This window comes from Podarcis raffonei, chromosome 8 (genome assembly GCF_027172205.1).
Source record: "Podarcis raffonei isolate rPodRaf1 chromosome 8, rPodRaf1.pri, whole genome shotgun sequence".
Taxonomy (NCBI): Eukaryota; Metazoa; Chordata; class Lepidosauria; order Squamata; family Lacertidae; genus Podarcis; species Podarcis raffonei.
In genome coordinates this window covers 37,091,439-37,109,906 of record NC_070609.1, presented here as the reverse complement: position 1 = coordinate 37,109,906, position 18,468 = coordinate 37,091,439, and the positions used below count along the sequence as shown (strand labels likewise).

The following is an 18,468-nucleotide window of genomic DNA, read 5'->3' as shown; positions in this document are numbered from 1 at the left end:
TCTTATTTTAAAACTCCTTTTATATACTTGGTGGTGGTAATTTAACCTAAATCCATTTCTGCTCTTCCATAGTCCACTCCTCTTATAGATCTCTGGCCCATTTCCTCATAAATGTTCCAACTTTATTATCCAATTTTATAATTATGGAATAAATGCTACCAATTAAGCCTCTTTTAGCACACTGGTGTTAATAGGGTTTCATATGCATAGGGTGTCTTTCCTTAAAACTCCATGTTTTCTTATTAAGCAAACTAAGGCACCTCCTTTTATTTTACTTTTTATTTAATTCTGCAAGAGGATGTCCTTGTATGAATGGTGTTTTATGAAGAAAGAATATAAGCTGCAAAGGAATTCTCGGTTGCCTTATGCAAACCAGTCTGGCTGGCTGAGGGATGAGCAGAGCTGTTAGCATTTCAATAGAGAGCCATTGACAGTCATCAACAACTCCTTGCTCCAGGTGTGACCAGTGACTGGAAATTTGGAAGTTTACCAGGGTAACTGCTCTGGGGGAGGACAAGGGGCTTCTGGGAAGAAGAGGAGGGGAGATCCATCCGGGTGGAGGAAGGGGGTGCAGTGGGGGGTGGGCTGCCCCAGGTGTCTTCGCTGAGGGGGGTGACATTTGGCAGTCGTGGGTGGGTGGCGCGCCAAATGTCTGCCATCGGGAGCTTGCTCATCCGCCGGCTGCAGGGCGCGGACACTGCTCCATGCACCTAAGCGGCTATCCCGTGCCTGGGAGGGCACCCTCCATGCCCCACCCCTCTCGGTAGTGTGCCCCACCCTTCTTGGGAGCGCCCCCATCCTGGGCAGCGCGGGCATATGCTCCGCCGCTGGATCCATCTTGGTGGGGGAGAAGGAAGGACTGCCTGCAATGCTTTGGGCCATTATCTTAAGATCTGGACCCCCTCCATGCAGACTGAGGGTGTAAATAGGCGAACAGACCCTATTTCTTAAAGCACGACAGCCTCCACCATGTCTTCTATTCTCTAGAGGGACACAGACCCTGTGTGGGTGCCTGAGATCCCATGCAGTTTTGCCACGGCTTGGCAGAGAGAGAGGGACTGGCGCTGGGCTTTTGTAACAATATATTCTCACACTGGAACTTTTCTTAAAGCGGTCTGTGTTAATGGGGGATCTCCACAAGACGTTGCAGGTGTGCAGATCTTCAGGGTGCCAGCCAGCCAGGTGTCTCGTGCTCCAGGATAGCCGTCCCATTTTTCTTTTCCAAATGACATTCAGCATTCTGTGTTTACTGAGCATGCTCAGTACACGTGTGGCTGTGGGTTGGATTTTACCTCCATCCTCCATTTTTGTACATCTGTGAACCTTGGGGTTCTGCCAAGGATGCTGACTGATACCTCCCTTGTGTTTCTCTGTGGCCCCTGATTTGGCTACAAAGCCATTGGCTGTCACCACCTGAGTTCGCTTTTAGAAGTTTCATCAACGTTATTTAAGCATCAGTTTGATCCCTTGCAGCTAAACGTAGCCTCTTTGTTTTGAAGGGAGATTAAATTTGCCTGGCATTCACATTTGTCATTAGGCTCCTTCTATTCTAATCTCACTTTCCCCATCATGCCATAAAATATGTTGCCTTTTTAATGAGGTAATTAACACTTGATTCATAATTTCAATCAAGTGGCATTGGCATAGGAGTCGGTGTCGCATTAAAATGAATTAAAAGGTCCCATTGGGGCATTTTTTAGTATCATCAAGTGTACTTGACATGTGTTTGGCTGTGCAAGGCAAAATGGGTCAGTTCGATGCGCATCCCATGACATATTTGCTTTCGTGTGCTGGAGAAGAAAGATGGGGAGGATGGTGCAGAACCAACATTTGGTTAATGGGCCTCAGTCACTTTTTCTTTAAGTAGAAATAGAAATGCAATATTTAGGGAAGGTGGATTAGCATTGCAAAGCCTCTTGGAAGCTATTGTTGCATTCTTTTAAAGCCCCAAATGGTTCTTGCCAACCTTGTAAAATTAGTACTGAAAACTTTAAAGCAGCATCAAGAGAAGCTGAGAATATGACTTCCTTGTAAGTTGCTTGTGACGTTTCCTTCTTTGCCTGTGGGAACATGGAATAGCTTGGGAAATCCATTGGAGATAATTATGGGACAGAAAACCTGCATGGTCCTGGATGATACAGATGCTCATCTAGTCCAACCCACTATAATGCAGGAATCGCTGCTAAAGAATCCCTGTCAGGTGGCTATCCAACCTCTGTTGAAAAATATCCAATGAACGAGTAGCTATCAGACCTTTGGTGTTGTGGCCTCAACCCTTTGGAATTCCCTCTGCTTGAAAATGAGGCAGTCCTCATCTCTGTTTTCATTTGGGTGCCTACTGAAGACTTTCCTCTTTCAATGGGCCTTTTCAGTAGAGACCTTTCCTAGTCTGCTCCTCTGGGACAAGGGGAGGGATATAAATATAAGAAATAATAACTAATAAAGGAAGGGTGCTCTCAACACTGGCTCATGGGTTCAGGTCATGTGCTCACTTCCTGAGTCCTTCAGATTAGCTCAGGAAATCAAATTTATCTCCAGTTATTTTGGGGAAACAAATTAGTTCATTTCCGGGGTGTTTTGAGAAGACCCCTGGAGAATCCAGCCATCTCTGCCCGTGACACGGCTGAATCCAGGAAGAGCCTCATCCTCCTTATTGCAGTCTCCGAAAACTCAATTTGGGAAGAGGCTGACGATATTCTGCCCAGTAAAGTTGCCATAAATAATGTCAGATCAATAGAGTGGAGGAATATCATAAGGCTTAACTGTGCGTGCATCCAGCCTTCGTGCCTTTTACAGCTTTTTATTACTACTATTATCCCCCTTTAATAAAAGGTTTGTTTGACTCTTAAGGGACGGCAAATTGTTTTTGTGGAAAAGCGGATGCTGCGCAAGGCTGTGGCTCCCACCCAGCGATGCTTGGCTACATATTGGGGTACTTTCACACTAGCCAGGCAGCTGAAACTTCATGATGGTAGTCCAAGAGAGCTGGTGCTTGGGAGGGACAAGCTGGCTGGAGCCTTGTGTGTGTTGAGCTGGAGGATTTTCTGTGACCACCAAGTGCCCTTTAAGGCTTTTGAAGAACCTGTGAGATCAGCGACCAAGACTACGTCAGTTCCTTCTTGATGGAAGCCAGCACAGAGCTGGCAAAGTCCGCTTGTTGAGGCAGAGTATTGGGATGTTGGAGTTCCCCTGCACCCTTTACTCTGCTGTATTGGAGTAGATTTCCCATGGATCTGGGCAGAAGTGCTAGAGATTATCTTCTCTGGGGTCCAATGCACGAAGTAAGCTCCTCTCTCCTTTTGTATCTTGTTTTTGATCAAGGCTCTCCTTCACTGAGGAATGAGAGCGATGTTCAGTAGCCCCCAACAGATGCAAGCCCCTTTGGAGATGCCTTGGGGAATCTCCTCTCTGATTCATAAAACACAACTCTCTCCATTGTACCCGTGGCCTTCCCAAAGCGTCCAGTGTTATCCTTCTTTGTTGCTGTTTCATTTGCCTGGTCTGACTTCCTCTAATGCTTCAGGGTCATGGAAGCACGACCAGCTCCTCGGAAAGGCAGGTGGGAAATCTCCCTTTGTTCCTGAGTGTATTATTCATATCCCACTCTGTGTCTGGAAAGTCCTCTCTCTCTCTCTCTCTCTCTCTCTCTTTTTAATCTTCCAACAGTTTTCCCTCTCTACCCTCCCTTCCCAGAATTTAATTCCTTTGGGTCCATCCGTCCCCCCTTTTCTTGCCTTAATCTGATTCCAGGGCAGCCATCTATCCCAACCTTTTGAAAATCAATAGTGTAAGTGGGATAAAAGAATTCCGAAGCCAGAAGGACTTAGCTGTGACTTACTTAGAGTGGCAGTGATGTTAATGCAGAGCCCCACTAACACCGCCGCCCTTCTTTAGCTTTTGATATTTGTTGCATGGCTCAGTCCCCCGCCCCACTGGCTGCATCTTCACCGCTGGAGAGGTCAGATTTGGCTCTTTATTCGGTATTCAGTTCATTGTCCTCTCCCTGATTTCTGAAGCAGGGCTTAGGCTATCAGATGAGTCTCTGTCATATCTGTCAGTGTTAAATTTCCGTATCTGTGGAGCTCTCACGGATTACGGCTCACACCTTTTCATTTATCCCTTTTTTCAAGGGCACAAAAATAAAATGAAGATTGTGCACATCCAAGAGTGAATAGCTGAAGCCAATCTGTTTTCCCCCACCTTCCTGATTATGTTCTGGATTTATGACTTCCTATCTCGTAGCAGATATTGCTATTTAAGTTATTCAAATATTTATTTCCATGTTTTAAGCTAGAGGGCAAAAAAATCCATCTTCGGGATAGTCTTCTGATTTTCAAATGCTATGAATCCCAGTCAAAATCAGAAATAACCTTTTCATATTCAGAAGTGAATGGGAGGGGGCAGAAATAGACTCTTTGTTTTTTGCTATAGTGAGCAGCAAGGGACATTCTTTTTATAATAGTTCCAGATGTGGCTAAAGATGTCCCATTGTACCTTCGCAGGGACAATATGTGTTGAGTTGGGATTTAATTTGTAATCAACGTTCTGGGGAAAATTAGAGATTTAAATATGGCTGTGGTCTTAAATGGCTAGTCCTTCTATTTTCCCCACTTCCTTTTTGAAATGGGTTCCATGCATGATTTCCATTTAGGAGACTGAAAGTGGCTTATAGATAAGTTCAAAGTGGCTAACAGCAATGATAGGCAAAAATGATCAACACACCATCAAAACAATGTAAGAACTGATGTGGTGGGAGGTCCAGTCTTCCAAAAAGCCTGGATCTAGTCCTTTATCTTCCTCCTTTTTTTGCCTTCTGTGTTTCTTGATGCTGGCAATGCCAGCTTGGATATTTCTGATTGCCCCGAGTTTTAGTTTTGATAAGATGTAGCTTAGCTGATCGATGACTCTGGGAATCCATGCTACTAAACGGTAGATTCTTTCTTTAGGCTCAAGAAGGATATGCTTATTTCCTGCCACTCAGTGCCCTTAATCTGTTGATGGCAGAAAGTTTCAAATGCACTTTTCACAACCCCTCCACTTTCTAAGTGCCTTTCCCCTTCTTCTGGGGCTGCCGAAACCTCCCTCACCCTCCAGTTCTCGGCATTCTCCTCTGAGGCAAAGAAGTGAAAATTTATTTTCAAGGGTGTCACTGGTGGGAGCCTTCTGATATCCCCTTTTGCCTCAAAGATTTCAGGAAAGGTGCAAGTTGACTTTGTGTCTCCTGCCATTTGCGCAAGAAAGTGAACTTCACAAAACTGGTGGGGGGCAGAAGTAGGATATAGACAACAAGCGTCTGGGTTCCCATTCCTCCACCTGAACTCTGACATTCCGACTATCTAAGAAAGAGAGAGCTAAGCCTTCCATATAAACCAGGTTGAAGAAGAGGCCTTTACACAGAATGTGAATATTCTATGTTACTGCTTATTGGGAAAACAAAATCCTTTTAAAAACCAAGAACAACAATGGAGGAAATGAAAAAGAAAATGTTGTTTTATTTATTTACATCTTTCCTCCATGGAGCGCAAGGCAGTGTAAGTGGCTTCTGCTCCCCCCATCTCCAATTTTATCCATGCAAACAACCCTGTGAGTTTGGTTAAGTCACCCGATGAGCTTTGTGGCTGTTTTCATTGGCCTTTTGAGTATCATTGTCTCAGGAATGCTAGAAGTGGGTGGACTTATCTTTTGTAATCTTGCAATTACTTTGTGAAACACCTTAGATTCCCCCCCCCCATTTTTGGGTTGTAACAACAACAACAACAACTTACCGTATTTATGCAAATCTAATGCACCATCAAATCTAATGCACACCCTAATTTTTGCGAAGTAATTTGGCCAAAAAAGGTGTGTATTACAGTTGAGTAAATATGGTTTACCCCACCCATCTGACTGGGTTGCTCCATGTTCCAGGTTACTTACAAGCTGCTGGGATCCTACAATGGACCTGCTGCCGCTGGAGCCGCCTTCACCGCCACCTCCATTGCCCTGTTTTGTGTGTTAGCATACAGAGTTTTTAAAGAGGGAAGCATCTTTGATATTCCATGCTGGAACTATTCTCTCTGTGCTTGCTTAGGATGTTCCAGAGGTTGCCAGCAGCACAAGGCTCTCTGAACTTCAACCGAGAACATATTGATTTTAGTTTGAAATGGCTGCCTTGCCTCTTAGCCCACCTGGGGGGTGTCGTGGTGGCTTACAAGCCCAACGAACAGATAAAATGCCATGCCCAAATGGTTAAAGCCAATCTTGAAAATAAACAAGTGCAGCCAGCAGAATCTAAAGGAATTGCCGCTGCCTTTTTATATCCTCCAATATTGCCTTTTCTTCACCTCGGGGAAATCGGGCTCAGCTAATGCATTAATTGGAAATGGTAAACTTGAACTTGGAGTGCATTGCAATACTAATGATATAATAATAATTTTCTATTGCATGCCCCACCGAATCTGCGCATCCCACAGAATCGGCATCAAAGCCCTCTAGTAGCCCTTGGGGCTGTATTTGTGTCCTGCCCTCCAGGCATTGAGCTGCAACTAGTCCAGGTTTTCCCATTCACTTTTTCCTCCACTTTTCCTAGGTCAATACATGAAACTGCAACTTACAGTAAACATTAGGATGAACCTTCTGACAGTAGGAACTGTTAGACAGTTGGAACAACCTACCTCAGAAGGTTATGGACTCTCCTTCCTTGGAAGGTTTTAGACAGAGGTTGGATGGCCATCTGCTGGTGAGTCTTTAGTTGGAGTTCCTGCACCGTGTGGGCTTGGACTAGATAACCCTTGGGGTCCCTTCCAACTCCACAGTTCTATATTTATAGGCCTGATTTTGTTTTACTAACAAAAATGAATTTTGCAGCTGAGTGGCTCTTCTCTTTCTTGGGAAAGACAACCAGCTGTGTAGCCTCCTCGCTGGCGGTGTGTTCTTTTCCACCTCCTGTCCCTTCAGACAGGTGAAAGCCAAGATGTGCCCCAGATGAGCCTTCGATGACATTGCGCTCTACCTGCTCAGCAGCTGGGGAATTCAACAGTTTCCACACGTCGACCTCCTTCTTCCCGCGACCACAGATGCTGAATAATTGAGCTCTGTGGGCACGAATGTCGACAGCTCCCGAGTGGGATGTCTAGAATATTAATTTTGTCCATTAATAACAAGCTGTCAGATGTTGCTACCTTAACTTCAAATCTTTCCTGGAAAGTGATAAAAGAAACTGAGCAAGGTTCCTTTTCTCACTAACTGACCCTTTCCCTTCTTCCTAAAAAACTTGTGGTTTGTACGGTTTATCTGGTAACTCCATCAACATTTTCCTACCACACTTTGACTCTTTTAACTGTAGCTTTGAATTATCCATATAAGTCATTCTAGCCTTTCCATTCACCAAGTGAACACATATGTTCCATGGCAAGGTGATGGCTTCATAAGCCACAAGTGGATACCACAGGAAAATATTGCAAGCTGGAATGTCCTCCTTCAGGGTGCCAGCCAGGCAGAAATGACCACCTCCAAAATTCTCCATACTGTGACGACAAGAACCTGCTGGCTCCCAGAGAGGAAGAGCTTTCAGCTGCTTTGCTTCTCCCTCGTCCTATTTTGTCCAGGGAACATGCTAAGTTACCTCCTCACTAACCATGAGTTAACAACTGTAGTATGGCTTACCATGCTGTGCAAACCAGGTCCATCTATATGACAGTTGCCTAAAAGGAGTTACAGTATTATTATTATTATTATTATTATTATTATTATTATTATTATTTTATTTATACCCCGCCCATCTGACTGGGTTTCCCCAACCACTCTGGGCGGCTTCCAGCAGAATATTAAAATACAATGATTCATCAAATATTAAAAGTTTCCCTAAACAGGGCTGCCTTCAGATGTCTTTTCAACATCAGATAGTTGTTTATTTCTTCGACATCTGGTGGGAGGGCATTCCACAGGGCGGGTGCCACTACCGAGAAGGCCCTCTGCCTGGTTCCCTGTAGCTTCGCTTCTTGCAGTGAGGGAACTGCCAGAAGGCCCTCGGAGCTGGACCTCAGTGTCGAGGCAGAACGATGGGGGTGAAGATGCTCCTTCAGGTATTTAGGGGAGTAGGGTGTGACATGCTGTGGGGAATTCAAATGCCCGTTTAAAACATAGAAATTATCACCTTTTTTTTGAAAGCAAGGAATTATCACAATTGAACGTAAGCAACTTATTAATACTTTCGAACATAAGTAGAGCCCTGTTGCATCAGGCCAATGACCCGTCCAGTCCAACACCCTATTCTCACAGTGGCCAACCAGATGCCTGTGGGAAACCCACCAGCAGGACCCAGACACAAGAGCCCTCTGCCATTTCCAGCAACTGCTATTCAGAAGCATTACTGTCTCCAGCTGTGGAGGCAGAGCACAGCCAACTGTGGCTAGTAGCCATTGATAGCCCCCTCCTTCATGTATGTGTCCTATCCCCTTTCAAAGCCATCCAGGCTGTTGGCCATGACTGACTCCTGTGGGAGCGCGTCCCATAGTTCAACTCTGCACTGCTTGCTTTTATGTGTCCTGAATCTTCCACCAAAGCTGGGGGCAGAAGATTAAATATTCAATCTGGAGTAGAGACTTTGGGGGTGAGCCTTCAACCACTACCTCCCCCCCCACTAATTTCGGTAGGATATGGTTTATGGAAGAGCTTCAGTGGGGTGAAGGGAATGGCAGTTGGCAGAGCCGAGCTTGGAGGGCCTGTGCCTGGCGACTGCAGTTTCGTCGTCTTTGTCTTCTGCGTAGCATAAGTCTCTGTGTTAAACTTCTGAGTTTACTAATAAGCATAACTAATGAAATTTCAGGTAATTAATTATTTCTTGGGGCAAAGCCCTCCCCTTTTGTGCCTCCAAGCTCTGCATGACAAGAATGAAAATTAGTTCCACTTTATTCTTTTTTAAAAATAGTTGAATTAAAAATCCATTTATTTTCATTCTGTTCTCCCTTCCCTGGAATAGACAGACTTCCCTCTCGCTTGTGGGGACAGCTGTTCCAAGCTACTGAAGTAGCACTTTTTCCTTCAGCTGTGCACACGAGGGCAAACCTTAATTATGCTGCAAGCTGAAGTTCAGGTTTTACTGAAAATCTCCGTCAAGACTCTGTTGCAGTCAAGTGCAAAAAAGCCCCCCTTTGACCTGTGGATTGGTCCCTGTGGGAGCAATTATTCTTTTCGGTGAGGTTCTTATTTTTTCCTTCATTCTTTCTTCCCCCTTTTTTTAAACACTGAATATTATAAATGTCAGGAACAAATTTTAACCCAGTATCTCTAACAGTCTGTTTCCATACCTGCTGGCACGAATACCAATTTTAATCCTTGCATGTACAAGCGCTTTGTGATTAAGCTGGTTCTATTTTTTATTTTTATTCCTTATATCTGTCTATATTTCCATATCTCTCTCTAACTACCTTCACTAGTGGGGAGAGGCCAGCACTATCTAGCAATTTCTAGAAACCAAAAAGATGTCATGATTTTTAAATGGATAGTTTAATATTTGTGTCTAGACCCATCACAGCAAAAATCAGGGGAAGTCATTCCAAAGTCACATTTTGTTCTGCCATCTTGATTCAAGATGACGCCCGGCATCCAAACATCAATGAAGACCGCTGCCTCCATCTCAGGAACCCTTGTGCCGAATGTAGTGAGATCTCAAGAAGTGGCTGAACCTATGCTGAGAAATAGTCAAAGTTATGCCAAAATCACATTTCAGTACGCCAGTTTGAATAAAAATGGCACCCAGCATGCAAACAGAAGCACAGTCTGCCACCCCACACTGGGATCCCTCATGCCAAGTTCAGCAAAGATACCTCAAGAGGCAGATGAGCCTATGTCAAAAAAACAGATGAAGTCCCTCCAAAGTCACATTCTGGTCTGCCCTCTTGATTCAAAATGGTTCCCAGCATATAAGCGTCAATGAAGACTGCCACCTCACCTCAGGAATCCTTGTGCCAGTTTTTGGCAGTGATATCTCAAGAGGCATCTGAATGCACAAACAAACAAATGGAAAACAATTTTCCAAAATATATGATGTACACACACACAGCCTCTGCCTTGTTCCATTCTCTGCTGAAGAACATGTGAGCAGCCAAAGGGTTCTGCCTCATCCACTTAGGCAGTCTTGGTTTGAAGAGCTTTGCTGTCCCTCGGGGACATCTGGAGCACTTGGTCCTAGAAGGCATTTAAAGGTTGATTGGGTCACCAGCAATGAGTTGACTTCAAAGGAAGAAACACTAAAGAGGGTAAACTCCTTGGAATTAATGCTATGGCATTGCATCTTTCATCCCCCATGCTTTTTAACACCTGTAGTTAACATCTGTTTGAAACCACTAAGTAAGCTCATTTGGAAATTTGGGACGAGGTGCCGTCAATATGCAGAGGAAGCCCAGTCCTTTCTCCTTTTCATTAAACTGAAGTTGAAATGGTGGATGTGCTAAATTGGTGACCAGACGAGGGCCAACAGCTAAAGCTCAAACCAGAGAAGAGTCAGTGGTTCATCTGCCTGAGGAAGCACTGTTCATCCTGTGCTTGACAGGGTTGCTCTCCCAATAAAGGAACAGGTTTGGAGGTGCTCCTTGATTTATATTGGTATTGTGAGTGCCTTTTACCAGCTTGGGCAGATATACCAGGTGCAACCCCACCTGGACAGAGGCATCCTGGTCTTGGTTATCCATGCTCTGCTAACCTCCAGGGTAGGCTACTGTAGTTCACAGTATATGGGGCTGACCTTGTAGACTGCTCAGAAACTACAGTTCATGCAGGATGTGGATACCCAAATGGGCATTAAGGTGTTATTTCTTTGCTAAGAGATTCCCAGTCTGAGCTGGTGTTGACATATAAAGCCCTCCACACCTTAGGACCAGGGTACTTGAAGGCCGCCTTGTCTATGTACACCCCTACATGTACCCTGAAATCTTCAGTGGAGGCCTTTCTTTGTGTGGTGAGGCAAGGGACAGGACCTTCTCATTGGGATGCCCCAGTTCTGGAAAGCTCTTCCCAGAACAATGAGGCAGGGCCTGGCTACGGCTATTGTCCCAGCCAGATACCATTTTATTTCCCCCAAGCTTGTTAGATATATATCTAATCCTGCTGACTGTTTTATGTTGCTTTTATATTTTTGTGGCTTTTATCTTACTAAATATTTTCTGTATGTGCATTTAAATTGGTCGATTTATTTGCTTTATGAAGCACTCTGGGAATATATTTGAAGGGCAGTATAAAAACGCTTGTAAATGAATTGGTCTTTAACGTATGCCAGTGGGGTTCTGCAGTCTCTGGGCTGCCCCTGAGCAAGCATAGTTGTGCTCTCTGCTGCGTAGGGCAGAGCTTTGCACGCATGGCATGTGGGCAGGGAGGTCGGAGTAGCAGTGTAGGCTGATATCCTAGCCACAGTGCCAGGAAAACAATTTAAGAACCTAAGAATAGGCTGCTGGATCAGGAAAACAGCCCATCTAGTCCAGCATCTTGTTCTCACAGTGGCCAACCAGATGCCTGTGGGAAGACCAAAAGCAGGACCCAAGCCTTCTCCCCTCTCGTGGTTTCCAGCCACTGCTATTCAGAAGCATTGCTGGCTCCAACTGTGGAGGTAGAGCATAGCCATCGTGGCTAGTAGTCATCAATAGCACCCCCACTCCATGAATTTGTCTAAATCATCTTTTAAGGCCGTCCAAGTTGGTGGCCATCCCTGCCTCCTGGGGGAGAGAGATCTGCAGTTTGACTATGCGCTGTGTGAAGTCCTTTCTTTTATCTGCCCTGAATCTTCCAATATTCAGCTTCTTTAGTGAGTTGTATTGTTTATGATTGAGGGAGTAAAACACTTCTCGGTCCACTTTCTCCATGCCATGCATAATTTTATAAGCTTCTATCATGTCATCTCCTGCTCGCCGCTTTAAAACTATAAAGTCCCAAACTCTGCAACATTTCCTCATAGGGCAGTTGCTCCACCCCCCCCCCCCCGATTGCTTCAGTTGCCCTTTTCTGACCCTTTTCCAACTCTACCATATTCTTTTGGAGGGGAGGCGACCAGAACTGTACTCTGTACTCCACATGTGGTACTTCCAGAGTTAATGCTGAATACATTACTTCTGGTAAATTAGTCACCATAGCCACTAGAGGGTTGTGAAAATTTGTGCCTTGGGCTTTTTAGACTCTTCTACCCATGTACTGAAGGGATGCTGGTGGTGCTGTGGGTTAAACCACAGAGCCTAGGACTTGCCGATCAAAAGGTCGGCGGTTCGAATCCCCACGACGGGGTGAGCTCCCATTGCTCGGTCCCTGTTCCTGCCAACCTAGCAGTTCGAAAGCACGTCAAAGTGCAAGTAGATAAATAGGTACCACTCCGGCGGGAAGGTAAACAGCGTTTCCATGCGCTGCTCTGGTTCGCCAGAAGTGGCTTAGTCATACTGGCCACATGACCCGGAAGCTGTACACCGGCTCCCTTGGCCAATAAAGCGAGATGAGCACCGCAACCCCAGAGTCGGCCACGACTGGATCTAATGGTGAGGGCTCCCTTTACCTTTACCTTTACCTATACCTTTACCCATGTACTATCTGAAACCCAATGGGTGTATTGGTTGTCAAATGTGAGATTTATTGCCATTCTTTTCCACTCTCCAGCCCCACTTTTACAGTATTAGACCTTCATGGGACCTGCCAGCATGCACAGACCAATGACCTCCACTCAGGTGACTCTATGTCGACTGTTACCTTCTTTTTCTCTCCCGGTACGGCTTGAGGAATCCCTAGTGGATTTCTCTTCCATTTGTGTGTCTTTGTGTTGTTCCTTGAGATGATCGTACATTTCCTACATTTTAACAAAACTCAATAAAGGTCATTGTGATCCCTTGAGGGGGCTCTGGGTGTGTGGGGTGTGTGTGTGATGCTGTTATGGCAGAGCTTCAAATAACTCTCCCTCTACTGTGGCACTGTCACGTTGACCTACATCTCTCTGCCTCTCTGTCCTCTTGGCTTGTAGCAGGGTATAGAAAGCCACCTGTTTGCATTAGCGGGCCGATGACAATGCCGGCTGTGGTAGTAAAGAAATCTCTTCTGAATCTGACAGGTTCTTGAGAGAAAAGCTCCTTTTGTAGAGGTTGGGTTTGATCCAATTCAGTTGCGCTGCCGAGTGAACTTCCTTGCTTGGTTCACGATCAACGTCTTAATTTTCTCTCGCGCACGCTTCATCTTACAGCTTTTCTCAAACAAAAGATAAGCTGTTTCAGATGGAACTGAGCCTGTTGGCCTTGTAAAAAATTTTTTTAAAAAAAAATGTGTGGAAGATTAAAGGGGGGAGGGCTACTCTTTGCTTTCATTCTCTGTAGCAGCAGACAAAGCACTTTGTCTTCTACAAGAGATAGGTGGAGTAAAACACTTAGGGCAAGTCATGGAGTATTCACTCTCCAGGGCAACCTTGAAAGCCTTCCCTGAATTTGGAGGTCAGTGCTATCTCCAGCATTTATTACTATTTTGTATTATTTTATTGTCAAACCAAGTTTCTTTCCTATGGCTTTGGAAATGGAGCCGGGGGAGGGGATCACCCAGCTTTCTCTGTCACCATTATAACAATTTGCCAGTGATGACTATGTACTACCGCCACTGTCAGTGGAAGTATATTTCCGAATACCAGTTGCTGGGAAACAGAGGGAGATGCTGTTATGCTCCGGTCCTGCTTGCGGGCTTCTCTTCCTGGCTTCTAGTTGGCCACTGTGAGGACAGGATGCTGGACTCTGTGAGTCCATCCATCTGCAGGGCTCTTTTTATGTTGTCAATTGGCATTTTAAATCTCATTTTGCAAAAGAGGCTGCGCTGTTACTAAATCACATTCTTCATTCCAAAATTGTGCCATTGATTGATAGCTCAGTTGGTTAGAGCGTGGTGCTGATGACACCAAGGTTGCAGGTTCGATCCCCATATGGAACAGTTGCATATTCCTGCATTTCAGGGGGTTGGACTAGATGATCCTCAGGGTCCCTTCCAACTCTACAGTTCTGTGATTCTATCCCTCACCCTCCCTTCTCCAAAATATCAAAACCTTTTGCCTCCTGACATTGTTGGGCTCCTTTCATTACCATATTGCAATTAGAGGTTGCTTGAGGATCTTAGTCTTTAAAGTGATGTAAAAATTGACCTGATCTCTAGATCCTAATCTAGTGATCTGTCGTATTTTGTACTTCTTGAATTTTACATGGCAGTTAAACAAAAACTGTATCAGAATACCTTTAAAGCTTGCGCATTATCAAAGAAAATGTAATGAGCCCTGCAGCTCGGCTGGAGTTGGGATCAGTTTGGCAGGCCCCAACACAGGAGGAGGAGGAGGAAGAAATGGGGTGAGAGGCAAAATAGTGGGAAATAGGTTTTTTTGGGAGGCGGGGTCTTTCCCTCGTGTGCCTCAACTTCAGCAACTTTGGGAGCAGGGATACCAGCTCTTCCTCTCTACCTCCCAGCAGATCAGAGTCTCAGTGGATACTGAGGAGGCTGAGGGCAGGGGGGAAGATAACTTAGGAGGAGGAGGCTGAACGGAAGGGGGCAGAACTAATCGTCACCTCACAGATGGGAGCAGAGCCACTCACCCCAGAGGAATGTGTGTTTGCAATCCCAACGTGTGCACCATGCCTCGTCTTTTTAAAAGCTTGGTGGTTGGGGTATGGAAGCTGTTGGGACATCTTAGTTGCTTCCACCCAGTCCCAAACATCTTTCCCGATTCCTGAACTTCTGAATCATATCTCCTGAATTCCATGTCCTTTGGCAAACCTGCACCTGTCCGAATCAGGATCCCTTTCCTATGTACCCATAAGAGCCTCTGTCTACATGTGTTGGTGTGCAAGGCAGGGCAGGGAAGAAGTATTTAAATAGGTGCAGCAAACACCCTTTTTCTCGGAACTTATTTAAATGCAAATCTCATGCAGATGTATTGGCAAAACTGACACGGAACAGAAACTGATTGATTGGCTTTTGCGCATCTCTTGTTGAAATGTTGGGATATATACATGCTTTTGTGTGAGGAATTGGTTTAATGGGTGCTGGTGTGACAGAAGCCCTGTAGGCATATATGACAAGGCATGTGAGGGAGCTTGTGGGGCTGGCTCTGCTCCCTGAATAACATGTGCTGACAGTTCCATCCCAGATTTGTGATTAGCAGAGTCTGAAGGGGGCGGGTTCATCGTGTGAAACGCTCCAGCCCAGGGATGGAAATCCTGATTGGTGATGGTTCCCATCCCTTTCTACAGTGAAGTGACCGCCTTCAGGTTCTGCCAATTGGGCATTGCCTCAGGAGTTTTCACTGCACAGCCAGGTGGGCAGGGGGAGTTAGCCGGATAGTAATGCTTCTGAACACCAACTACTGGAAACTGCGCATGGTGGGGAGGGGCGAGAGCACTTGTGCTCAGGTCCTGCTTGTGGGTTTCCCACAGGGGCATCTGGTTGGCTACTGTGAGAACAATATGCTGGACTAGATGGATCATTGGCTGATCCAGCAGGCTCTTCTTATATTTCTAGCTAACCCCCCCCCCTCCAAAAAAAAAATCCTATGGGCATCTTTGTGCTTTCTGCGGTGGATACTTGAAAAGCACTACCTGCATCGTTCTTCAACTCTCTTCTTTCTTAATTAACAGTATGGAAGACTGATCATGCTGCATTGTCTCTGTATTCTCCCTATGATTTTTAGCTTTTGTGAGATGATTTGAGCTCAAAATGTGGCACTGTGAAGTTGCTTGTAGGTTTTTTGTGTTGGGCGGAGGAAGGTTGTACAGTTTTGGATTTTATTGGAGTATTATTTGTATTTCTCTCCTTCCTATAATTATAATTTTCTCCTTATTGTGAATGGCACTGGGAATCATGTCATTAAAAACTTTAATTAATTAAAGACACGGATGACTCCCTAAAATAAGGGTACACCTGATTCTCCTATGCCTGCATTTGCTATCCTAGTGCCCTCTATGTATTGGAAGTAAGAGTCAGTGTAGGAGCAGGAACATTTCTCTTCATACAGGCATCTCATTTCTCTTTCTTTTTTAAAAGAACCGCATTGTGCTACTGGTTCCGATTTGCTTCCATTGATAAATCCAGGCTGATGCATCACAATAACTCCCTATCGGTCTCCAAAAATTGCACACACAAACACACATATATTATTACCCTGTATTTTATGCTGGGATCAAGTAGCAGCTTCCCCCGCCCTGTTGTTGTTGTTGTTTTTAACTCAGGGGTTGTGTCAAGCTGGTTTTACATATTTTTCCTCTCATTTGAACCTGGGACAGTTCCCAGGTTGATTAATTGTCTTTTTTGGCAGTGCCCACTCCCCACCCCCCAGTTATTATGACTATTTCAAATGGGCTGCAGATGTGAATTCATCTGGCTTTAGGAGCTAGAAAGAAAATGAGCCTTAGCTGTTGTGCTACATCGCGTGTGCCTGAAGACATTGCTGGTGGCTTTTGAGATCAAGCGGCAGTGAAATAGCTTCTCTGCTGAGAACCGGAGAAATTCTTAAGCCGATAATGAGGAGTGACTTCCTTTTGATTTTCAGCGCTGGCTTTACAATCTGTCTGTCTGCTTTTGAAGAGAACGGATTCCTCCCAGGGGAACGGGAATGGCGCCCCAATTAGCTGTTGCGCTCTGCTGAGGTGGTGTCTTGGATTTAAGGGCTGGGTTTTGAAAGTGAGCGATAGGTCCTGCTGATGTAGATCTTGAGAGCCTTGGTGCCCCAGATGCGAGTTCAGCTGGAGACGATTGAAATGCCTGTATCATACATGCTAGTGTTTGCTGGATGGAGGACGTTCATAAAGACTGCATATTTGCTCCACATGGTGGGGAGAGAGCACACAAGCAAATAGAGGAAATGAGATTTTGCCTTTTGCTCAGTCAGAATACGGAGTTTCCAACTAGACACTCAGAGCTTATCCTCCCAATTTGCCTAGCACATTAGTTATATTGACCGGACAATCCAACATGATGCACACATGCTTTGGCTTTCTGGTGTGTGGCCCTGTGGCTGAGTAGTTATCTGCCTTTCCCATTCAATGCAGATTAACACCAATGCTCACAGAGCTCTGTTCATTCAGGAATTTTCCCCAATCTCACAGTTGCAAAAGGACAGGCGTTCAGTGTTCTTTCAGTGACTTGAGAACATCTGCGTATGTATAATTATTGAAGAACATCTTTCTCGCTCTTATAGTCTGAAAGTGTGTGGATGGTGAAATCTCCAAACCCAGACATCAAACAAGTAAGATTTCTGGAGCTTCAGCTCTGTGTTGTAGCACTTTGGCCCAAAAGGTGATTGGCAGAAGAAGCAAACTAAATGTGCAAAATGATTGCATTATGGAAATGTGCTTTAATGTGGTTGCAGAATTCCAGAGGTTGCAGAACTCAGCATTTCTACATGCAGAATGTTTTCAGCACAGAGCATGCCTGACCCTCCTCCTTTGCTCAGGCTGCTTTGAATTGTCGTCTGCTTATCTCAAGGCGATCATATTCTAGTTTGGACCCCTTTCTTCTTGGAACAGAGGAGGATGCTACAACAACCCCTAGTTAAAGTCTTGCTGGTAGGAAGAGCCAGTGTGGTGTAGTGGTTAAGAGTGGTAGACTCGTAATCTGGTGAACCAGGTTCGCGTCTCCGCTCTTCCACATACAGCTGCTGGGTGACCTTGGGCTAGTCACACTTCTTTGAAGTCTCTCAGCCCCACACACCTCACAGAGTGTTTGTTGTGGGGGAGGAAGGGAAAGGAGAAGGTTAGCCACTTTGAGACTCCTTCAGGTAGATAAAGCGGGATATCAAATCCAAACTCTTCTCTTCTTCCTCTTCTGATCTCCAAGCCTCCCTCCTAACAGTCGTTGCCTCTCTCTGGATATAATATAAGCCCTGATTATCAATTTATATTAGTGGTTGCCCAGCAACATGCTGGGTGGCCAATGAATGAACCATGGGGTGGGCTGAAACTACCCTGACATATTACACCACTGTGTCAGATGCAGCCACCACTCCATGCCCCTGTGGGGTTGAGAGCCGCAGCAGTGATCTGCCCCTCCCCCATCTCTCTTTTTGCCCAGCATCTTGTCAATACGGTTCTAAGGGAAATCCCTAAAGCAGGGTTTCCCAAACTTGGGTCTCCAGCTGTTTTTGGACTATGACTCCCATCATCCCTAGCTTAGAGACCCAAGTTTGGGAAACCCTGCCCTGAAGCGTCACAGATTCGCCAGAAAACATGGTCCTGGATGCCAGGAAAGATAAAACTATGGCTGCAAAGGGATTGAATATGCGCACTCCCAATTGTTCCTTTGCAGCTGAGGCTTAACCTTTTGAATGTGGTTTTGATGTGGTGCCTTTCCCTGTGGAGTTGCTTTCATCAGGGATCAGGAGCTCCCCAACGTATCCTCTCCCTGACGAAAGCAGCTTGTCAGGTTAAGTTGCTAAATTTGAATAGCCTCAAAGGTAAAGCTGCCGCTGCCGCAAGGGAGCATTGGCGGCTCAAATCGGGTGCT

The 18,468-nt window shown here is 45.4% G+C and overlaps 1 protein-coding gene across 1 annotated transcript in view; it reads left to right on the top strand.

Moving 5' to 3' along the window:
- Positions 1-18,468, top strand: part of PEPD (peptidase D) — a 124,812-nt gene that overhangs the window by 52,505 nt on the left and 53,839 nt on the right. The window lies entirely within an intron of this gene.